Below are 25697 nucleotides of genomic sequence, written 5' to 3'. Positions count from 1 at the left end.
CAAACTAGACACAAAACTGCTAAGGGTACCTTGTTTACCAAAAAAAAAAAAACTTATAATAGTCAGTATTCTTTTTCATTTACATGCATTGTAATAGAATTGTTACTGGATAATGCCTAGGGTGTTAACCCAGTCATTTCCCTATGCAAGCATGGGAAACAGCACACAGATTTTTCTTTTGTCATACTTTCTTAACGATTCCTTTCCTCTCCACCCCCTTTTTTACATGTCTTACCCGCAGCGGTGGTGCTGCGGTAGAGTTGTCGCCTCACAGTAAGACGCTGTCCAGTTCGATTCTCAGCTAGAGTGTCTTCTGCATGGAGACATGCGTGAATGGAAGGTTGTACGTCAGGCCTGGCAAGCCGGTACGTAAAAAGCAACTGCCAATCATTAGTGGACCGGAGTTCCGCTGTGGTGACCCCTAACCGGGAAAAGCCGAAAGACCCAACATGTCTTAAAACTGAAGAAAGAAAAAGAGAGAAGAAGGGAGAAAAAGGAAAAAAAAACAAAATAAAAGCATCTGTTTATATTAGTATCCCCATCGCATTTCAAAAAATATGAGAGAACTTAACTTCAAGTCTAATTGGTTTTGTCTTCTCTTTAAAGTTCTTCAAGCTGGGAAAGTCCCTAATCAAGCTAAGGTCCTTAATCCAATTATTTCCCCATGCAAGAAGGAGAAAAACACATTACTTTTAACACTGGCATGCCTTTTTAACCAGGCTCTTTTTTTTTTTTTTTTTTACACTGCATTGCCTATATTTCTCAAAACTGTTCAAGAAGAAAGAGAGAAGAGGAGAGAAAAAGAAAAACAGCAGCACTTGTTTAAAATCCCCATTACACTTAAAAATAGCATGAGATGAAAACCATACACCACAAATACAGTACTATTAAGAAAAGAAAATGTTTTCTTTACTTACAGTTAGCTTTCTCCCCTCTCTTTCCCTCCCCAAAGCATTTTATGAGCATTAATGACATGCAGTAGGGCATATACTTTAGGTTCCACAACAAATTTTGAAAAAGTCCAAAATTTACAGATTTTCTTGTTCTGTCATATTTCACAAATATAATTATTGCATTGTAATCCCTGGTTTTATTACTATTCTTCTCCATCACACAAATCCTGTCTCTGCTTCATTTCCAATGTGCTCTCAGTTCTAGTCAACTCTTGTGCTCCTTTTCTTCTCTCCAACATTTTCTATTGAGATACTGGAAAAGGTTTTACAGCTACAGTCTCTCTCTGGTCTTTATTACCAGAAGAACAAGAGGCAGAATCTCCTGTTTCACAGTTCACTTTTTGCTGGACAAACTTTTGTATTTCCTCCTTAGTATGCACTTCATCAAATATGATTTTGTCCCTCCAGAGAAGAATACCTTAAAGACAGCTGGATACAGCAGTTTGAATCTCACACCTGCATCTCGACATTCCGTGAATAGTGGAATGAATGTGCTCCTTTTCTGCCTGATGTACAGTTAGTAATCATTCTCCAAAAATACTCTGCTGTCTCCCACTTTTAGTATTTTGTCCTTCTGCCACAGTTTTGTCAGAATCAACTCCTTCTGTGGGTAGGATTGTATCTTTACTATTAAAGGTCTAGGTTGTTTTCTTATAGCTAGGTTTGGCGCATATACATGATGTGCCCTTTCAGCTAGCAAGTCCTGCTGTGGAATACCAGTGCAGTTGCTTATTTGTCCTTTCATAAAATTAATGCTATACCAGCTTCTCTGGTATAGCTGAAAATCTCAGGTTTTCCCTATGTGCTCTGTCCTCTAATTCTGTTATTTTTTAAACATCTTTTCCTAAGCATTCTTATATTCAGCCAGCCTTTTCTTCATTTAAACCTCTGATTTTTGCAACTTTATCATGGCTATCTGTTTAAAGCTTCTTCCGTTTTTCCAGCCTTTTACTGTTTGTGATGATATACTCTGTCCATGTTTTGTTTAATTTAACCGGGTCTGTATGCAGTTGTCTTATGTCTTCCTTTAGGTTATTGGATGTCATATCTGAAGGTTGCATTGCTTTTTACTGAACAGCTGCAGAACTTTCCCTGGTCAGTGTTTCTTCCAGGTCTTCTGTATTTTTTTATTCCTGGTATCCAGGCAATGCACTTACTAGTCAGTTGCTGAAATTTACCCATAAACATAAGTCTAATGTCCTTCTCTGCTGAGTTTCTGTTTTCACACTGGGAGAGCTAGGAACAAGCTGTTACCCAGTATGCAGCCATCTTGGAACTCTCTATTTTTCCAGCCTTTTGTTATTTTAATTGATATATTCCTTTAATGTGTAATTTATTTTAATCACTTCTGAGTAGATTTGATTTATTTTTCTTCTAATTTATTGGAAGACATCCCTCCTACCAAAGCTGAAGCTTGAACTGTTTTTTGATGAACAGTTACAGGATTCTTATCAGCCAGTGTTTATTTTTCATCATTTCTAGTTGATTTTCTTTCAAGTTCTCCAACTTTCTTCTTTGCTGGCATCCAGGCAGTGTGCTTGCTGGCCAGTAACTGAATTTACCCAATATGACAATTTCATTGGCCCTTTTTTCTTAGTTTTTGTTTTTACACTGGGAGAGCTATAATTAAAGTGCTGAGTCAATATGCAGCCATTTTGGAAGTCCCACTGACAAAGGAAGTGTTAGTATGGTTTGTTTTCTTTTCTGTTAGTGTATCTGTACCTATGTTATTTTTTAAAAAGTATAATGTTTAGTAAAAATGCTTAAAAAACACGTGCAAGCAGCTTATGCCAGGGCCATGGTCTAAAGCTAATTCCTAAAAAGTATTGTATTTGTCCTTTGGAAAACATCAGCACCCATGTACATACCACATAAATGGCAAGCCCCACAACCCCCAATACAATTATTATGGACCTGAGCTCTTCTGAATTTGATGGACTCTGCTTCAATTGCTATGTTTTACAGTCATTAGGAAATATTCTTTCAGGCCCACCTGATCACCCAAAGTATATCTTCTAAGTTCAGTAATGTTATCATCCATTGCTACTCCTCCCCTTATTAGGTTTATACTAGAATATAATGCCCTCTTCTGCAGGTAGCTGTTCATACACATGATCCAACATGAAAGAAAATGAAGTGCCTATTACATGACCTGTTCAGGAAACACTAAGCTTCTATTTCTATTATCTGTATCATACAGCCTCCAGCAGAGTTCTGTAGTGTAGCTAAGGGAGGGCAGCCACCCCAGGAATGAAGTGCTAGAGGGTGCAATCTAATCAGTCTTCAGTGTGGTGCATTACCAGCATTTTTATGATGATATTCACGGCCGGCCTTAGGCATAGGTGAACTGGGCGACCAACTAGGGTGCCGTACAGGCCAGCCTCAAAAGGGTGCAATTTACAGACCGGAGTTCTGCTGTGATGACCCCTAACCGGAAAAAGCCGAAAGACAACATTTTTTTTTTTTTTTTAATTTCACCACCGCCCATAGAGGCTTTCAATTGCGCCCTCCCCGGCCTCAAAAGGGCACAATTTACAGACCGGAGTTCTGCTGTGACGACTCCTAACCGGGAAAAGCTGAAAGACAACAACAACAACATTTTTTTTTTAATTTCACCACCGCCCATAGAGGCTAGCAATTGAAACTAACAACAAAGTTCAAAAAGCAGTTGCTGTGATTGAGTATTAAAGCTATGATTGTCTAAAAAATAAGATTTAGACCAAGGTAAGAATATTAACATTACTTCCCCCAATGTGTCATACAAGTAAAGGCACTCGATTGCCCCCAAAGCGGCTTTCACTTCTACAAATACAACGGTGTACAAGCAACCCTCCAACTACAGTAAATGTGTCCACTGTGACGTAAGTGTGTTGCATTTCTCTACTAACCTACTGTCCAATTAAAGGGGCAATGTGTAGTACTTGTTAATTACATATTAAGGGTGTTAGAGGTCTAACAAATAATAAGAAAAACGTTAAATTATAGCTTGTCTCTATACCCTCTAACATGAAACAGTTGCTTTGCAGAAGAATACACTAAAAGCAGCTTTAGGTACAAATTTTAATTTTCTGTCTACATTTTATGTCTTGCAACCTTCGGTTTTCCAGAGATCTGAAATATCTTAAAATGTGGAACAAATGGCCAAACATGAGGAATACGTGCGTCTTAGCGTTAACTAGGAAGCCAACATGATAGTTAAATGTTTCTTCATAATTGTAAAAAAACTCTTTTTGATGAATTAGTGTTTTAAAATAATTTATCATGGATATTTGTTAAAATATTAACAGCATATATGTCACAGTCTTTTTCAGTGTTATATTGCCAGCAATGTGGATTTTTGAGTCACAATCAGAAACGTAAGCTCATAGATAAATTACAGTGCAGAAGTATGATTTATATCTGCTTTGAATGTTTGCAAAAAACTGAATGGTACACTTTTTGTTGCCATGCAGTAAATTTCATTCTCCCAAGCACTGCTGTACTTCTCCGCTATTCTATAGTCCATCACACCAACTATAGATGGAAAAAAATAATAATTTAGATGTTATGTTCTCGCTTACCTTGCTGACTGTGTAAAACTTTGTCAGACTACAACAACTACTGCTAAAGAAGCCACTAGGGTGTTGACGATTAGAGCCACTTTGTACATAGTTTCATGTTCCGTTATACAGAAATGATAAAACAGATATTAAAACACCTTTGTTAGTCGAACAGTCTGAAGAAGAAATGCCTAGCAGCTGGCCCAAACCAGCTTAGCTACTTTCGGGTGGCCCAAGTTTTCCTATAGCAGCCTACGATCTAAATCTGACCCAAAACACTTTTTGCAAAGCTTTGCTGCCAAACTTTGAAGTTTTGAGGGAAGTCAATGTGAGGTAATTACTAATATACTGGAAACAGGTGCAGTTTAAATGTCATCTGCTTTTACTTTTATGTTTTTTATAATCTTATAATTTTATTTCCACCCTTAGTTGCTAGAAAGCTACATACTGTTTGCAGATCTGCTTCTACTAAATTCATGGGTAAAGTATATTTTGACTAATAATAGTCAACTTATGTATTTGTTGATTAAAAATTTATAGTCCAGATAGGTGTAACATAAGTGTTTATTCAACAGGTGACACCATAGGAAGGCAAAGTACAAGAGCTTCAGTAAAATATATCAGTATCAGATGGAGAAAAGTCCATGACATAAGCTCAGCCATCACAATCCTGACAGAGTACACATTAAAAGCCCTATATTTTCTGAAGTTGAATGGTGTCTCTGCCTTCATGCATTTGCACTAGAATTTGATTTAAGAGTGATCTTTTAACTGCTACATGCATATCCAATATCCATTCAGTAAAGGAGAAGTATCAGAATTAGAACACATTAATTAAATTAAGGCACTAATTAAATATTCATGGCAGTTCTATGGAAGTACAGAAATAATGTTTGCTTGTTACTGTTGTTAAATGCAGTGTCAGCAGGACTCTGAACTTACTACCTAAAATATAATTTCCTGTTCAGTTTTGCAGGTGAACCCCCCCCCCCCCCTGCATCATCGTTTGGCATGCTGCAGTCCACAGCTCTGCTGCTTAAATATTTTAATTACAAAGTCACACAGCCTTGAGGGTTAAAGAGCTTTCGCTTGTTCTATAATGCTGTGTGACCTCAGAATAAGATAAATTAGTAACATGGGTGAGTGGTGCAGGGGGCATATTATGCATCAAAAATGTAATCACAGTTTTATAAATTTTCATATTTTTATTAGAGTTAATTAATATTTCCTTGAATATTTTAATGCTACCCATACAAAGAAATGACAAATATTAAATAAGTGCAGCCAGAAATAATAAAGTAAACTTAATGTCTGAATCAACAGCAGAACTAACTCACAAAAATAAATACTTCAAAATTAAAACAATTTGATACACAGATTCCATATAAAATCTTATTGAGAATGGGCAAAAAGTCTGAGACTGTCAGATATTTCTTCTACCTTCGGGGATTTCTAATAGGGTCTAGTCCTCCATAACGTATAAGTGTGCCACTAAACTATAGGAAAAAGTACTTTGCCTGCAGACTCTGTTGTTTCTGTGGTGTGCGGAGGGTAGAGGTCGTGGCAACTAGCAGGTGTGGTGTGCAGAGGGTAGGGGACATGGCACCTGGCAGGTATGGTGTGTGGAGGATAGAGAAGTGCTATCATTATTGTAATTTGTAGGGGTGGTTGTCTTTCTAAAAACTAAAATAATAATAATGCAGTTTTTTGCACTGAGTTTCAGGCCATGGTTCTGGCACCATTATTTGTGTCAAACCCTCCTGGTGGATATCAACATCTTTGGTGGATTCAGTGATTGCACCCAGCTTGAAGTCAGCATCAGACAAGTATATTTCAAACAGGAGCGGTCCCATCACTGAGCCCTGTGGGACACCACTAGTATCAGGTCTTTTGAGGTGCTGGATTCCCCACCCTAACTTCATGTGTCCATTGGGTGACATAAGGATTTATGCCTAAATTTGTAAGTTTTTTGAAAGACCTGAGTGAGGTATTGTGTCAAATGCTTTTGCTAGGTCGAGGTTGGCAGTTTGCACTGTTTTCCTCTTGTCCATGGCTCCTGCATTATGTATTAACCCTGTTATGTATTACTGAATCCTCATCAAAAACGTATACTTTCCTCACAAACATTTTGCAGTTTCCTGTAGAAAGCATTGAAAAGGACTGGCCTTGGTACTGGTCTCTGTGATACCCCACTTGCCTGTACACTGATTTCTGAGTAGATAATTACAATAAATTATGCTACAGCACTCCCTGTCTTTGCAATTTGCTTGCTAACCTGCTGTGAATACTTTACCAAGTTCTCCATTAGCATTCACTAGAATGAAAAGTTGACCCTCCCATTGTGAATCCATTATGAGTTAAATGTTATGCCCACTGATTTACGGGTATTCCAAAATTATTTCCTTTGGTAGCAGTGCTGTAGCATTGAGGTCAGATTGACCAGTAAATGCAGTTTCGTCATTATTGGGTCATACACTTTGTTTCATTGTTTACTGGAAAAATGTTCAAAACTACAACTTTAGAACACAGTCTAACAGGTGGTGCTTTATTATACAAGGAAGTACAACCAGGAAGGTGGATCAAAGAACACATACATGCATGCATGGCCATAAAAATGTGTTCAAAGAAACTAAAATTTGAAAATAGCCCAAAGGTAAACTTAATTCTCCACTCGCCAGATGCATTTTATTTGAATCTGGGTTTTAATACGTTTCAGTGAATGTGAGCTTCAATGGCAGAGAAGTTTAGTGCTTGTGCTAAGTCTATTTTCATTGTGAGACTGTTTTGTTTGTTTAGCAAATGGCTATCAGCGTTTGTGCATTTTATTTTAATATCTAATCATTGTAGAAGTAAATAAATCATTATACACACTGAGAAGTTTAAACAGTGTTCATGGTAACTGGGAAGAAGTAGCCAAGTAATGGAACATTGGTATGGCTGTGGAGGGGGCTGCTCTGGGGGGAGGCCCAGTCTATTACCCTGCCTAGGGCCCTATTTGACCACAATCCGGTTCTGGTATTTAAAGAAGGAAATACGTACGTAAAGGTAGTTACATAGCTCATTTGTGCCTTGAGCCTTTAGTCAGCTTGTGTAACAGCTTAGCTAATAAGTATGTCAAGGTATCTTTTCTTCTATACATTTAAATAATTTGAAGGAAATGACTGGAGTAGCTTTCTTGGGGGAGTGACCTTCCTGTGAGTGTGGGTCAAATAGGTGTGTTTCACTAGTATGGTGTGGCTTGGCGCCGTTTCAGCTAAGGCCGGCCCTGATGATATTACATTTGTGGTCAGAACTGAAGTAGTTAGCACTCTGTGTGTGGTATAAACAGTTTGCAATAGTTTAAAAAAAACTGGCATCTAAACTTAGAGTTAGCTATTCTGGTGCCTGGTATGCCCCTATCTACACTTCTAGTGGGAGTTAACGCTACCTGGTCTCAAATGAACTTGTCCTACATGACCTCCTATATGTTCACAAAATGTGCAACAACACAAATACCTTAAAAGAGTCCTAAATCTCCAAAGCAGTAGCACCCTAACCCACTTCAATCAGAATTTAGACAAATGAAGAGTTTATCATAACTCCAGGTCTGGCCCCACAATACCTTATAGAATGGGATAGCAAGTTGTGAGAATTGCACTGACTATGCAACTAATGATCCACCCACTCAACAGCTAGTAAAAAAATATTATTTTAAGAGAACATCCTAATTAAAAGCTATTGATGGGGTTCAAAGTAAACCTTACTGAATTCCACAATATTGAAAAAACAAAACTGAAGATAAAATTGCATGAAGCACAGTATCCTTATAAATACAGGAGTACACAATCTTGAGTGGAATATTCTTAAGTACTGAAATATAACATGCAGTGACACATTAAAGCTGCAACATTATTGGCATTGTGATTTCTATAAACAGCTAAGTCTGCGCCAACATTGGAGGGGCAAGCATCATTGCATACTCCCTATTCAGTTATTTTCACTCCAATGTCACTCAAGGTATGAGTGAGTATAATTAGGTATTAGTGATATGGAGGCCTGTACAGGGCACAGACACCCTTATATAAATTACTGTATTCTTTTATAATTGTGATTTTAGGCTCAGATTCACTGTGTTTGTTTATTGGTTTTCAAGTGTACTCAGTTTCCTCATTTTGATGTTAGTGATGTGTGCCTTAGATTGGTGTGAAACAACACTGTAAATAATGAGTTTGGAATATTCAGTAGCTAGGGTGAGGCAAAGTGTTAGAGAGCACAACCTCAGCCATCTTATCCTGATCACTTTTGAGTGCATACTGCCTTTTAAAAGCATCTGTAGTCAAACCTGAGCTCTGTATTGCTCAGTATGTAGTCTAAAATAAACTATGGCAACTGCTTTCAGTTTGCTATAGTATAAAAGAAAAAATAAGCTTTGTTGTTTCTTCTTTTTAAACTAAAGTCTAAGCACTGTAGCAGCTTCTTGCTACACATGTAGCAAGCCATTTGCAAAAGTTTAAAAGAAAAAAATGTTTCTTTTGTTTAACTTAAATGCTGAGCATGGTAGTGCTCTGTACATAGTATAAACTGTATGCAACTGCTTGCAACATTTGTAGCAAGTAGTTTACTACTACTTTCGGCTGCTCTCATTAGAGGTCGCCACAGCGGATCATCTGTTTCCATTTCTTCCTGTCCTCTGCATCTTGCTGTCACATCAACCACCTGCATATCCTCTCACCACATCCATAAACCTTATCTTAGGCCTTCCACTTTTCCTGTTACCTGGCAGCTTCATCCTTAGCATCTTTTTCCCCAATATACTCTGCATCCCTCCTCAGCACATGTCCAAACCAACGTAATCTTGCCTCCCTGGCTTTGTCTCCAAACCTTCCAACCTGGGCTGACCCTCTAATATACTTATTCCTAATCCTGTCTACCCTCGTCACACCCAGTGCAAATCTTAACATCTTTAACTCTGCCACATCCAGTTCTGACTCCTGCCTTTTTGTCAATGCCACTGTCTCTAACCAATATAACATAGCTGGTCTCACTACCCTCTTGTAGACCTTCTCTTTCACTCTTACTCGTCTGTCACAAATCACTCCTGACACTCTTCTCCACCCAATCCATCCTGCCTGTACTCTCTTCTTCACCTATCTTCCACACTCACCATTACTCTGAACTGTTGATCCCATGTATTTAAACTCATCCACCTTTGCCACCTCTACTCCCTGCATCCTCACCATTCCTCTGTCCTTCCTCTCATTCACACACATATATTCTGTCTTAGTCCTGATGGCCTTCATTCCTCTTCTCTCTAGAGCATATCTCCACCTCTCCAGGGTTGTCTCCTGTTCCCTACTCTCAATGCAGATCACAATGTAATCTGCAAACATTAAAATTGTTTCTTTACTTTTATTTTTGACATAAAATCTGAAGAGGGAAGGTCAGGGTAGGGCACAGAAGCAGGATCGAATTGGCTCCTGCATTTCAGGAACCCAAGGTATCTGATCTCAAACTTTTGTTTTATAATGCCCCTCAGCTGAGGAGGGGCAGAATGCAGGAACAAGACCTATTGGCTGGTTGGCTCCTGCAGGGATACAAGTACAGATACCAACCCTAGGCACAACAGAAACCAGCTACACTTCTGATCCAAAGGCTTCTGCGATGAAAGGAAAGGCTTAGCCACCTACTGAAAACTAATAAGCCAAAACAAGAAAATAAAACCGAATACTGCACAGGCATACTTGTGGTTTTCAATGTATCCCAATTCAGATATATCACTGCCTTAAATGCTTTGACATTGTAAGTTTTGCTTTACAGGTTTTTTACTAAGCTTTGTATTGCAATAGAGGTTATGTGCAGGTGTGGGCCTGGATCTTGAATGAATATGAAGCCAAATGCTTTGAATCTTGTCTCTCCAAACCCTAGAAATCAAAATTAGAATTTTTAAAGTGCAACATTTCAAAAATACTGATTTTAGATACCATTAAGTTTCAGTGTAGGCTGCTGGAGGAGATAGGTGAATCCTCCAAACTTCCCCATGCACATACATTAACATAATATGACAAACTGAAGAGCAATAACACCCAAGAGAATGTCATATTTTAATGGACATTGCTGGACCATTATCAAAAGTTATATTCAAAACCAGATTTTTTGAAAATGTGAGCTTTTGAAAAATCCTGATTTCAGTCTAACACATTTGAATAAGTACATTTCAAAGCATTTAGCTGCAGTAAGTATACAGTGCTCCCTCTAAGATCTAGAGATACCAAGATTGCTTGTAGCAGGGGCCTGATTTGTTACCCTGCATTGGGCCCCATTTGTTCACAATCCATATCTGTAGACTCCCAAACAAAACAAAGACTCTCTGTACCAAAGGCAGGCGTCCAGTCCGGTGGACCCCAGCCATAAACAAACTCTACAACAAAAGGAGGAAGCTACTACAAGATAGAGCTAAATCCTTAAGAGGTAAGACACCTTTGATCATTATAAGTAGAAAAGCTAAGAGCTCTCATAAAATCATCCAAAGCAAATTTTGAGAAAAAAATAGCTAAGGACTCAAAAGACAATCATAAGGCCTTCTTTAGCTATGTTAGAAACCTGGGAGGATATGCTCAGAATTAGTTCAAAACGATGTGAAGATTACTGATCCTACAGACATTGCCAACATACTGGCTGACAGGTTCAGTGCAAACTTCACCCCACCCTCCCCCCCAAAAGGAGATATATCTATACCAAATGATAGTAGTCCCCCAAACATCTCAAATGCCCAGGTGAAAACTGCTCTCTCCAAGGCAAAAAACACTGCATCCATGGGACCTGATGGTGTCCCCGGATGTGTACTCCACGAACTCAATGAGGAATTAAACCCACAGTTAGGACAGCTGTTTAATCTCAGTCTCACCTCTGGATACGTACCCAGGGAGTGGCGTACAGCGACTGTGGTCCCACTTCACAAAGGCGGTGCCTCCACCAACCCTGGAAATTACCGTCCCATTAGCTTGACAAGCCTTATCTGCAAAGCCATGGAAAGGATCATAATGGATCTCATAAATAAAGACATAGGGAATTTGCAGACTCTGGATCAAACCCAGTTTGGCTTTGTCAAAGGCAGATCATGCCTTCTAAACTTGGTTGACTTCTTTGAAACGGTCACCAAGGCCATTGATGAGGGTAAGGCAGTCCATACAGCCTACCTGGACCTAGCAAAGGCCTTCGATACAATACCCCACTCGGGTATCATTGAAAAACTCATCAGCCTAAAGGTAAACCCATACGTCACAAGATGGGTTGCAAACTGGCTGAGTGACAGAACCCACAGGGTCAGAGTTGCTGGCGCCATGTCAGACTCAATGCCTGTCACAAGTGGTGTCCCACAGGGCTCAGTCCTGGGCCCACTCTTGTTCGCATCTACTTCTCAAGTACAAGCAAACACAGGAGGGTTATGGCTGACCAAGTTTGCAGATGACTGCAAACTGGGAGCCATAGTCGAAAACACATCTGACACAGATATCCTTCGGAAGGGCCTCACAGAAATGGATAACTGGTGCCAGAGCCATGGCCTAAAGTTAAATGCCAAAAATGCATAGTCATACCCTTCGAAAATCAAGGTTACCCCTAGCTACCATATAAGAGGCAATCCACTGAGCACAGAAGAAGTTATCAGGGACCTGGGGACCCAGGTTGACAGTAACCTTTCATTCGACACTCATGTTGCTAAAATAGTTAGGAAGACCTTCTACATTTCCCACCTGATCATGAAGGGATTCACATCTAGATCAAGGGAGGTCATAGTCTCCCTGTACTCATCACTCATCAGACCAATGATTGAGTACAATGCCCCATTCGGAATGTATCTGACCCGACACTTGCAGCAGCTGGAGAGGCCCCAAAAGTTCCTCACCAAAAGGATAAAAGGTCTCAAAGATATGTCTTATGCTGCCCGGCTGAAAGAACTCCAGCTCTATTCAGTCGCTTACCGCCTGCTCAGAGGTGACCTGTGCCTGACATACAAGGCCATGTCAAACCCAGATTTGATGAACATGCTTCACCTCAAAAAATCGAAATCTCTTAGAGCCACAAGGGCAGCAGACCTAAACCTAGACACAGCTATTAATAGGACGTGCTGGAGGGATAGATTCATCACCCAAAGACTCCCTATGCTGTGGAACAAAATCCCAGTATATGTGAGGCAGAGCACCTCGCTGGCTTTGTTCAAGAGGAATCTTGACCAATGGATGGGAGATCGCAGATATACCCCAGGGATTACCTTAGTGTCTCTGCTCAACAGAGGCACTGCAAAATAATGGGCATAGTTTCTCCAAACTAAAGGGGTGGCGTAAGCCACAAAACTATGGGCTAGGCTTGTAAATGCCCTCGGGCAGATAGCCTAGTATAAACCTATGAACCTATGAACCTATGGAGGTGTATGGAGCAATAATACATTATTAGCCATTCAAGTAGGGAAGATCTGTACTGAGTGATGTCAGAGGGATGGCTATTCTTGATGACTGAGAAGGTATATAGTAGTGTCCTTCAAGCATGTAAGCTTCCCACAAAAACAGTATGTCATATGTAGTAATATTTTATGATTTTTGTATGACTTGTGGGTTAACAAAAGCTGCTGCTGCTGCAGCATCTATATTTACTTTTATTTGCTTTATTCATTGCACTATTTTATTTTTATTTATTTAACATTTGTTGACTGGGAAAGTCCAACTAGGTTCCACAGATCCTGTTTTCAGCGGAGGCCCAGGGAGAAATGCTCCAGAAGCATGTTTTTAGAATGTGGGAGGAAACCGGACTACCCAGAGGAAACCCACGCGAACGCAGGGAGAACATGCAAACTGCACACAGAAGGCACCCCAGCCGAGAATCAAACCGGAGAACCTCTTGCTGTGAGGCGACAGCATTAACCGCTGCACCACTGCGCCACCCAAAGACATTCACTAAAGAATGAATGAATTTGTTAACAGGCCTGGATTATGTAATATAATCTAAACATGTTGCATTTTAGTAATATATTTTACAGTAACTTCTTTATAGCCTTCAGCAACTGCAAAGGGTTTGATATCTGTCAGGTCGTATAGTCTGCATTACTTGGAGTGATGATCAGAACCATCTAATCTTCAGTATCCATTATGTAGTCATTGCTGCATATTACTGTGATACAGTCTTCTCTGCAAAGATCAATCTGTAAATAATGTATCTTCTTTCGGCTGCTCCCGTTAGGGGTCGCCACAGTGGATCAACGGTTTTCATTTCTTCCTCTCCTCCGCATCGTGCTCTGTCACACCAACCACCTGCATGTCCTCTCTCACAACATCCATAAACCTTGTCTTAGGCCTTCCTCTTTTCCTGTTACCTGGCAGCTTCATCCTTAGCATCTTTTTCCCAATATACTCTGCATCCCTCCTCAGCACATGTCCAAACCAACGTAATCTTGCCTCTCTGGCTTTGTCTCCAAACCTTCCAACCTGGGCTGACCCTCTAATATACTTATTCCTAATCCTGTCCATCCTCGTCACACCCAGTGCAAATTGTAACATCTTCAACTCTGCCACGTCAAGCTCTGAATCCTGCCTTTTTGTCAATGCCACTGTCTCCAAATCATGTAACATAGCTGGTCTCACTACCCTCTTGTAGACCTTCCCTTTCACTCTTACTGGTACTCGTCTGTCACAAATCACTCCTGACACTCTTTTCCACCCATTCCATCCTGCCTGTCCTCTCTTCTTCACCTCTCTTCCACACTCACCATTACTCTGAACTGTTGATCCCAAGTACTTAAACTCATCCACCTTCACCAGCTCTACTCCCTGCATCCTCTCCATTCCTCTATCCTCCCTCTCATTCACACACATATATTTGGTCTTAGTCCTGCTGACCTTCATTCCTCTTCTCTCTAGCGCATATCTCCACCTCTCCAGGGTCTCCTCCACCTGTTCCCTGCTCTCACTTCAGATCACAATGTCATCTGCAAACATCATAGTCCACGGGGACTCCTGTCTGATCTTGTATGTCAACTTGTCCATCACCATTGCAAATAATAAAGGGCTCAGAGCTGATCCTTGATGTAGTCCCACCTCCACCTTAAACGCATCTGTCACTCCCACCGCAGACCTCACCACTGCCACACTACCCTCGTACATATCCTGTACCACTCTTACATACTTCTCTGACACTCACGACTTCCTCATACAATACCACAACTCCTCTCTAGGCACCCTGTCATATGCTTTCTCTAAGTCCACAAAGACACAATGCAACTCCTTCTGACCTTCTCTGTACTTCTACATCAACACTGTCACAGCAAACATCGCATCTGTAGTGCTCTTTCCTGGCATGAAACCATACTGCTGATCACTAATCATCACCTCCCTTCTTAACCCAGCTTCCACTACTCTTTCCCACAACTTCATGCTGTGACTAATCAATTTAATCCTTATGTAGTTATTATAGCTCTGCACATCACTCTTATTCTTAAAAATCGGTACCAAAACACTTTTTCTCCATTCCTCAGACATCCTCTCACTTTCCAAGATTTCATTAAACAATCTAGTTAAAAACTCCACTGCCATTTCACCTAAACACCTCCATGCTTCCACAGGTATGTCATCTGAACCAACAGCCTTTCCATTCTACATCCTCTTCATAGCTATCCTTACTTCCTCCTTGATAATCCAATGCACTTCATGATTCACTATACACACATCATCCAACCTTCTCTCCCTCTCATTCTCTTCATTCATTAGCCCCTCAAAGGACTCTTTCCATCTGCTCAACACACTCTCCTTGCTTGTGAGTACATTTCCCTCATTATCCTTTATCACCCTTACCTGCTGCACATCTTTACTAGCTCGGTCCCTCTGTCTAGCCAATCGGTACAGGTCCTTTTCTCCCTCCTTAGTGTCCAACCTTTCATACAACTCTTCATACGCCTTATCCTTAGACTTCACCACCTCTCTCTTTGCCATGCACCTCATCTCCTTATACTCTTGTCTACTTTCTTCATCTCTCTGACAATCCCACTTCTTCTTCGCCAACCTCTTTCTCTGTATACTCTCCTGTACTTCTTCATTCCACCACCAGGTCTCCTTGTCCTCCTTCCTCTTTCCAGATGTCACACCAAGCATCTTTCTAGCCATCTCTCTTACTAGCTCTGCTGTAGTTACCCAGCTATTCGGTAACTCTTCAATGCCACCCATTGCCTGTCTTAACTCTTCCCTGAACTCAACCTCACAAATTACCCTTTTTCAATTTCCACAATTTGATCCTTGGTGCTGCCCTCACACTTATCCTCCTCTTCTTGATCACCAACTTCATCCTACAGACCACCATTCTGTGCTGTTTAACTACACTTTCCCCTGCCACCACTTTACAGTCTCCAATCTCCTTCAGAATGGCCCTTCTACATAAGATATAATCCACCTGTGTGCATCTTCCTCCACTCTTGTATGTCACCCAATGCTCCTCCCTCTTGTTAAAATACATATTCACCACAGCCATGTCCATCCTTTTCACAAAATCCACTACCATCTGACCTTTTGCATTCCTTTGCTTAACACCATACCTACCCATCACTTCCTCATCCCCTCTGTTCCCTTCACCAACATGCCCATTGAAATCTGCTCCAATCACCAGTCTTTCACCCTTGGGTACATTCATCACCACTTCATTTAACTCACTCCAGAATTTTTCTTTCTCATTCATCGCACACCCAACTTGTGGAGCATATGCACTAACAACATTCAATAGTGTATATACTTGGTTTAAAACTGTTACACTAGTGCAGGGTACTAAAGCTTCACCTTCCTCAAGAGTTTCTTCGTGTGGCAAGGGTGCAGGGTTTGAAACTTTCCACCTTTTAATTTTTTAACTGTGTGACACTGAGCAAGTCACTTAGCCAGACAATACAGAAGAAATTGTGAATTTGGGCTAGACTCCTTAATGGTCTCCAGGGCTGCATGCCAAGAAACTGTGAACTTGTTTTCCAGACATTCCCAAATGCATAGCTGATCTACTTCAGGAAATGTTATGACAATATCACCAGCACATTAATTTTTAATACAACATAAGCAAATTGTTCTTCAAGGGCAGTATGCACTGCATTTCTAGATGAATCACTGAAATGCAAAGTGACATTTACCAGCAGCAACATCTGCATTAGTAATAATTCTCTTTAATATGGAAATATTCAGATGACTTTGACTTCTGCAGATATTGTGCATATTGCCTTAGCATATGTTATCAATGGTTAATATTTATTACTCTCATGAATACTGTTTTATTTAAACTGTGCTACACATGGCTGGATTATGGTATAATGTTAGTGATCTCTGCACAGTTTCATGTAATTTATTAAAAGCTACAAATAATGTACATGTAATTTACTTTTTTATAGTAAGTGGCATACAGAGTCAACAAAGTGGCTATAAATGCTGGTGGTGATAGGGGGCTCTCTGTGGATTAAAGTACCTTATGCTGTTATAATCTTTTTAATCAGTCTTTAATTTGGCTTGCAGGATTAGTGTATGTGCATAAATTAAACTGGAATACTTTGGCTACTGTGTGTTTTTGTGAAACAAATTTGAAACGTAACTTTGGTCATTATTATTGCTATTATATGTTTTGACATGGTCGTCTGAGAAGGATGCAGTCAACAACGTAGCTATAATTGCTAGGTTTTGGTGATTTTGATGTCTGTGAATAAAAATGACTGATCCTGCTAAGCTGATAAAATTTAAAACATCATTAAACTGTTTTTATAGGACTTGTTTGCACTTGTGTAAAGCAAGTTAGAATACTTTACTGTGCCCATTTTTATCACAGACATGTGATGTGTACACAGTCGATAAAGTGGCCAGAAAAAGCCCATAATTTTTAATTACAGATATTGGTGGATTATAATGACAAAAGTATGAGTGGCGTTTTATAGTTCAAATGTTCTGAAATGGGTAGTTTTGTCATTATTTGTTCATACAAATGGTTTCACTGCTTACTAGAAAAAAATGCTGAAAACTACAAATTTAAAACACACATTAACAAATGCTGCTGTATTAAACAAGAAATATAATTTGAAGCAATAGAGAAGGTGAAATCAAAGAACACATGCATTTATGTATGTCCTAAATATGTGGGTGTGGGTGTGGGGGGTCTATGGTAACAGCCATGGGCCCAAGGTACACAATCTATCACTGACCAGATGCGTTTTTAATGAATGTGAGTTTTAAGGGAACAGAATGTCACTGTTGCTCATGCTAAGTCTGTTTTCAGTGTGAGACTGCTTTGTTTTGTTTATCAACTAGCTATCAGTGTTTTTGCTGTAACATTTGAAATAAAAGTTTTAAATTAAATCCAAATTTCTGTAATAACTGTAAACGTAAAGGACACTCACAGCTTTGAATAGTTTATGGTAATTGTGTGGGAGAGAGAAAAGTAATTGGATAATGGAATGGCTGTGTGAGCTGGGAGGCTTGGTCCACTACCCTGTCTAAGGCCTCATTTGACCATGAAACAATTCAGGAAAAAATGCATCAAAAACACTTTTACTTGATACCAGGTAGTGGACATGATATGGCTAATCAAACCCAAAACATTCACTGCAGAATAAGGTTCATGTCAAATAAAAAATACCAATCGGATATTACCAGAATATGGTGTCGAATGTCTCTTAAACTGCCTGCACTATCTTTTCATACCAGATTCTGCTGCACTTTTAAGATGGTTTTATATCTATTGGTCAGTTAAATCTTGTTATATTGTAGTTTACTACTGAATTATTAAAGCAATTAACTATGGATTTAAACATTTATCTACTAAAATTTGCTAAACTGTAGTTCACCAATAATATATATATATATATATATATATATATATATATACACACACACACACACACACACACACAATATGAGCAGTAATTGCACGTTGCTGCAATCTTTGAAAAGTGCCACTGCTACATAAAAGCAGATGTGCTTCATTTTTATAGGTTCATAGATTCATAGGTGTGTACTAGGCTAATGGCCCTGGAGCCTTTACAAGCCTAGCCCATACGATTACCCTGGCATTGTGCCACCTGTCCTTAGTTCCCAGTGTCTCTGTCAAGTAGAGCCACTTGAGTGATCCCTGGGGTGAATTTTCTATTTCTCATCCACTTATCAAGATTTCTCTTGAAGAGGGCCAGTGAGGCGCTCCACTTGACATGTATGGAAGTCTATTTCACAGCATGGGCAGTCTCTGGGTTATGAACTTGTCCCTCTAACTTGTTCTGTTGATTGTGGTAATGAAGTTGAGGTCTCTGGAGTGTGTAGTGCAGAGGGATTGGGATTTCTGTAGATGTAGCATTTTTCATAGAGTTGGGTCAGACATGGCTTTGTAAGTCAAGCAGAGATCACCTCTAAGTAGGCAATATGCTTCATTGTCCTTGGTTTATATCCTTTATGTTCTTGCATAGCTATATTTGCTGATATATACTGTACACTATTTTGTGCTTCAGTGATACAGAAGTTCTGTCTTGGCATATTTTTTTGCATGTGTGTGTGACTCCGTGCACTTTTTGCTTTTTTCCCTGTAAATGTTTAAAGTGTTTGTGCTGACTTGTGTCTGATAAATTTTGAGCAGGAACAGAGGGACCACCTTACAAATACTGCTGCCTCAACGAGTCTCTCATATGTGCATTTACTGTAACAATGTACATCATGGTTTGTAAGAGTTTGTTGACCGGGTGGTGTTTCTGATATTCTGTGCATGTGTAGTGTCAGTCACTTAAATAAAACCCATGAGACATTCAGTTCTGTTGCAGTAGAAAAACTCTGGGGTTTCAAGAAAGCATTTCTGCCCTTACACTGCCTGTAGGTATGCATATGATGTGCAAATGAGTATGTGTACATGTATCCTGTGATACACTGGTGCCCTGTCCAAAACTAATATGTCTGCTTTACACCCATGATGCTAAACAGCATAATGTGGATAGCAAATAAATAAATAAAGGACTTGGTCCTTAAAGTGATGTAAGAATACACTATGCTCATGTAGGGGAGTTATTTGAGCTGAATAATGGTGAAATTATCAGCTTGTGATTCTCTCTGTTGTCATTAATCCTATCTCATCTTTTCCCCCATGCCTTGCTTTTTCTAAGTAAAACAACAGAGTTTATTTTTGGGAGATCAGACTGATGATACATACATAAGTTGACACCAAACCTAGTCGTCCATTAAAAAGGTGTAGTAAAACAATCTTATTCTTATCAATAGCCTGGATTGTTAAGAGTTTAATGCTGCCCTTCAAAGTACATGTACGAATTTCAAATCTGTTACCATTATTCATCTATTACTTTCAGTCATACAACCAAAACAGTTTCATTTCAAGCAGAAGCACTAGAAGTAATGACACAAGTTAGCCATCAACACCAATATTAATAGCTTAGTTTTTTTGCCAGCAGTATTTTCAAATATTTTTATTATTCAGAATAAAATGTTAGTTATATTTATTATTGTATGTAATGCACTACAGTCGCAAACATCCAGATTACACGAACATCGACACATTCCCATGCATGCACCGACAAAGTATCTTGGTCCATGCAATTTTTACAACAAAAAAAACCCATTATTTTTCCGCACCCCTTGCTAAGTTATATATACTAATTCCAAGGTGTCACAATATAAGGGAAAGGACATATTATTCAACCCCAAGAACTGTGCGATGTCACACACCTGTCCTCATGTAGGAAGAATGTAAGTACTTGGTGTGTGTGTCTGTATTAACCTGCCTCCCATATAGGCCTTGTTCTCTGATCTGTACCCGTAGCTTGTCAGGACAAGTTTATAACTTCTCCATGATTCTGAATGGGATAAACTAAGCATCAGACAAGGCATGAATAAATACACAAACTTATTTCATCTTATCAGGCTTATAAGAACATTAGAATCTCAGTGAAGGTTTAGCTTGTCCCACTTACAAAAGTAGGTCGGTCAGTATTTATAAACCCTACCAATAGATTCCAGCAGAAGTAAGTTAACACCCCCCTACCGTAGAAGAAAAGGAGTTACCTACTGTTGATGTCTATCTCCTGAGCTATCAAACTAGGACTTAAGCCAACTAGTTCAACCTGGCCATTCATAAGTGTGGAATAAAATATTGCTCTTATGCCATGAGTCACCAAAGAGGCACACATTTATTTAATCTCCTAATTGTGCAGTACTGCTTTTGAAATGCAGTTAAAAATAAATGGGGTATTTGAAAATGCCATCTTACCTGATTTGTTATTGAAACTATATCATAGTTACTAATTAGATCAAATCCAAGACTTATATGTATGGGGGGGGTATATAAGCTCTGAACTACCCCCATATTGCATCATATGTTGGTCTGTTCTTTTAGGCATGCTGCGGGCATATAAACTCTCTGTCGGTTCTTTTTTTTTTAAATAAATGTGTGTTTTTGCAAAATAAATTAGTGCAGCATGTCTCTTAACTATCCAGAAGTTCACAGAATATCTAGATTTTTTGACATATTTTTGGTCTGTTCTTCATAAATTAGATTTTTTCCCAGCAACTCATTGATAACCAAAGTCACTAAATAATGGCAGACATTTGAGTTTCAGACTTTATATCCTTCAGAGATTGCAAGCTAATGCTAAAGCTGCTATAATGTTTAAAATGTGTGGATGGCAAATTAGTGAGTACTGCAATCACTAAATAATGACAGACATCTAAGTTTCATACTTAAGAAGCCTTCAGATAAATAATGCCTGCTTTTTCTAGCAACTTCCTAAGTGTGAAAAGGTGATATCCATCCCTAATGTTTCGTCCTGTCCCCCCCAGTTTTTTAAATGTTCTCCTTGATTCTTCAATTAAGATGTTGAGAGGTATTTGGTTGTGGGGGGATTGCAGTGGGTTCACATTGTATTCTGACAAGAGTGAGCTAAGAAGATACATGTATTCCTTCTCTGTATGTGTGTTTTACCCATGTCCTTTAGTTTCTTCTCCCAGACCTTCAGCTGTTTCATATATACTTCTGGCCATTTGTACTTTTACTTGTACCACAAATCTGACACCAGAATAGTACACAGAATGTTTACTATTTCTCTTTGGAGGTGTAGGAAGGTAGGCACTGTTCTCAGATAGGAAATTTATATCCTTAAATTTGTCTTCTCAGTTTATTGGAAAACTACTGTTTGATAGTTGAACATTAATCTTTAGACACGATGTATTTTTCCCTGAAAGAAAAAATAAGACAGAACTTTTCCCTTACTCATGATTTTTTTTTTGTTCAGGATATTATTAAATTAAAAAAGATATAAAAAAACTAAAGAAGCACACCAGAGCATCTAGACCCTTTGATTTCTGGGTTTCTAGTAGCCCCCTAGCTCCCACTCTTAATAAGTTGCATCCCCCATACCTATAGTGTAGAATCTTGGCCAGTAAGGGTGTGTTAAGAGCATGAAAAGAACCTGAAAACGTGAAAAAAGAAGTTATCCTTGTGAATGATGTACATTCAGAATTAGTGGGAAACAGAGAAGGGACACGGGGGAAATGCTGGGAAAACTAGTGTGCAATAAGAGGGCCCACAGAGTCCCTTGTCTAAGATTCCATTTCACCTAAGGCTGGCCTTGTTGACTGCAGTTGGATGTGAGATGTATGCAGTCACTAAAGTGGCTATAATGAATGAATATCTACTGAGGCAGTCTGTGGATGAAAATGTATGGCCACATCTGTTGTTTGATCATAGGTAATGGTTATTGACCTGCTGCAATATAGCCCCACCTCACTACAGTTAGCTACACCCATTCAGTTTCTTCTTGCACTCCATCCCCTTGCTTGAGGTCACCAGCCACCATGGTACTATAGTGTCATCTAATAAAACTGTTCTGAGCCAGTAAACTATTTATGGTTATCCTTTGCAAGGATATTTGGTTATTTATTCATCTGTCCAAGTTAAGTATAAGTATCTCTGATCAGGAGTGACTTGGAAGCATTTAGTTTATATAACTTGCTGTGATAATGTGCTTTACCAAATCCTGGACTGCAGGATGAAGCTTGTTATCAGCTCTTATCCTTAACACACTGTGCTGAATTGCCATATGGAAAATAAAGGTGACTAACTAAAACTTTACATTACTGAAAGTCTTTCAAACCCTTCCCTTCTCATGCCTTATGTTTTCCTGAAATTCTTTATTCCAAATTAGAGAATGGGCAAACTGTACATCAATACCCTGATTGGAGAATGAGTAATGCCCACTGAGAAGAATGAGTAGGTTGCTTCATGGCAGCTTATCAAGCAGCCATGGCGCTCGGACTGAGGAAACAGAATGGCCGCCATTATTTTACGCTCGCTAAGCAGCATTTTTGCTGTTTAGCAAGTGTAAAATATAAAAAAAGAAAACAAAAAGCTGTGTGTGTGTGTGTGTTTGAGTGTATACATGCGTGTCAGTGAGACTGAGAGAGCTGTTGTTTTACACTCACTAAAGAGTGCTTTTGCTGTTTAGCGAGTGTAAAATAAAAAGAGAAAAACAAAATGCAGCACGTGTTTGAGAGTGTATGTAAATAAGAGAGAGAGAGCGCGATCGTGTGTGTGTGTGTATGAATGGGTGCATGAAAGCAGAGAGACTGTGTGTGTGTGAGAGAATGCATGGATGTAAGCAGAGGAGACTGCCTGAGAGAGAGTGAGACTGAATGTGTGTATGAAAGCAGCTAGAGACTGTGAGAGATTGAGCAAGAGGGTGAGACAGATCTTGTGTGAGTGAATGTGTATGAAAGAAGAGAAGACTGTGTGTATATGTATGTGTTTGAAAGCAGACGAGACTATGTATGTGTGTATGGGAAAGAGAATGGGCTATATGGAAAATTGTTTCACTTGCTTATTTTTTTAAGCACTGTATTATTTTTTATATATATTTGTTGTAAAATGCTTTCTTCAACACCATTAACATATACTGTAGCAAGTTTGAAACAGTAGGTGGAGGAACTATTTTACATTAATATATATATATATATATATATATATATATATATATATATATATAAAAAATAATATAGTACTTAAACAATAAATAAGCAAGTAAAACACAATTTTGCAATGAGCCCATTGTCTAAGCAGGGTGTAGAGGACCTCAGCCTGAGGTGTCGGCCTCATAACACCTCTGGGCGGATATTAATTACACATTAACATACACCCTGTCAGGCATTATTACTTGTATGATCACACTGAGCCAAATTCCAAAAGGACTTGCAACTGGTGTAAGTGACTCACTCCATTCTAAAACTATTCATTGATAGGCTTTGCTACTACACTCTGATTATCTGCAGAATAAGCCACATAACACTGAGAGCAAGTCTTTTGGAATCTGGACAGTTGTCTGGTTTTCTCTCCCTTATTTTCATGAATAAATATGCATACTGTGTAACTTATTCCTCTATTCTTCTTTGTTTACTCAATGGGACTTTTTTTGTTTTTTTCACATGCGTTCTCTACTTCCTTTTTTAACGTCTAATTTACAACACTCCAAAGATGAAGACATTTCCAGATCTCTTTTACTTCAACTAGATAACTCTTGTGTATTTGTAAAGGAAATCACCCCCCCCATTTTCTTATAAATGGAAGATCCTTATTATGTCTATCCCTTTTTCTTGCAAAACCTTATAGTTGGTAGGTTACTGTTCACATGCAGTATCAGTTTATCCTATTAATAACTTCAGCCAAATTGTGTTCTTTGATGTTTTAGCTGTTAGGGCCCAGTTAGATGCATTCACTTTATTGCTACATTCTTCTGTTACTTTCTTTAAACTTTTCTTTTCTAGACACTGTGAAGAATCAGTTCCATCTAGTTCTTCTTCACATGCATGCCTTTACTCACTGAGGTTCTGGATTACACTAATTAGCTGAACTACATTATGGGCCCAATTCCAAAAAAAACTTGCTGTCAGTTTGTGACCACTTACACCAAGTGTAGGCTGAGAGCAAGTGTTCTAGAATCTGGCCTCCCAGTGCAAGTCTGTTTATAGATAGGCTTTACACCAAAATAATAACTTACACTGAGAGCAAGTCTTTTGGAATCAGAGCAGTCTTACACAGAACGCAACTCTTTTGGAATCTGGCCCTATGAGTTCTGCTCCTGTAAAATATATTTTTACTTTAATTGCTTACTCATATTTCTTACACATTTTTTATGTATTCTTATACTAGTTCATCCACTCATTCTCCTGTTACCCACTTAATCCAATTCAGAGTCATAAGGAGATCCAGCTTGTCTAATCACTGTGTGCACAAAGCAAAGAAGATATTAAATGTACAAACTTTGATCTAAAATTATATTCATACAGTACTCATAATAAATTGAAAGTACCCCATATCAAATCTCTTGTTAATGTCAAACACCACTTCTAGTTTGTGTGCATTCTGATACTGTTCTATGGAGAACCTTTAATCATCTTTTTAAGTCCTTAATTCATAATGGTCTGTTATCCAGGATATCTTGAAACGTTTAAGATTAGATTAGGTGATTACTATAGCAAATGTTGGGTTTATGGTGTATATTTATAGACCAGTATTGCAGTTAGCTTATCAGGCCTTCTGGGCAGGTCCTTAAAGTAGTGTCCCCTCAACCTAAAGATGAGTACCAAAACTAGTAATGTCTTTCGGCTTTTCCCGGTTAGAGGTCACCACAGCGGAACTCCAGTCCGCTAATGATTGGCAGTGGATTTTTACGGTGCAGAGTTGCCAGCCCGACACCCAACCTTCAAAAAAGGCACACCCATTCATGCATGCACCTACCTGCATGTCTTTAAACATCACTCGACCGCGGGGAGGACATGCAAACTCCACACAGAAGGCGCTCCAGCCGAGAATCGAACCTCTTGCTGTGAGGCAACAACACTAACTGCTGCACCACCATGGCCTAGATGAGTACCATAACTAAAGTATTAAAAAAAGTCTATTTCAGTAACTTTAGCAAGATACTTACTACAACTATAACAAGCACCTTGCTACCATTACTAGTTGCTAGCACACAATCAGATTGACCACAAAGGGGAATGTTGTACCACCATTCATTTAAGAAGCCACAATCATATGAATACCAGTACAGTAGTTCTGCCTCATCAGCTCCTGCCAATTTCCTAACAATTTATGCTCAGGGAAGCCACCTCAGTCACCTCACCCTAGTTACAGCTTGTAGTATGTACAATCTGTCCCCTATCCATAAGCTGATTATGATTCATCAGAT

The sequence above is a fragment of the Protopterus annectens genome, chromosome 13.part0, assembly GCF_019279795.1.
Source record: "Protopterus annectens isolate FY-2018-M chromosome 13.part0, PAN1.0, whole genome shotgun sequence".
NCBI classification, from domain to species: Eukaryota; Metazoa; Chordata; order Ceratodontiformes; family Protopteridae; genus Protopterus; species Protopterus annectens.
Note: the sequence above shows the minus strand (reverse complement) of the source record.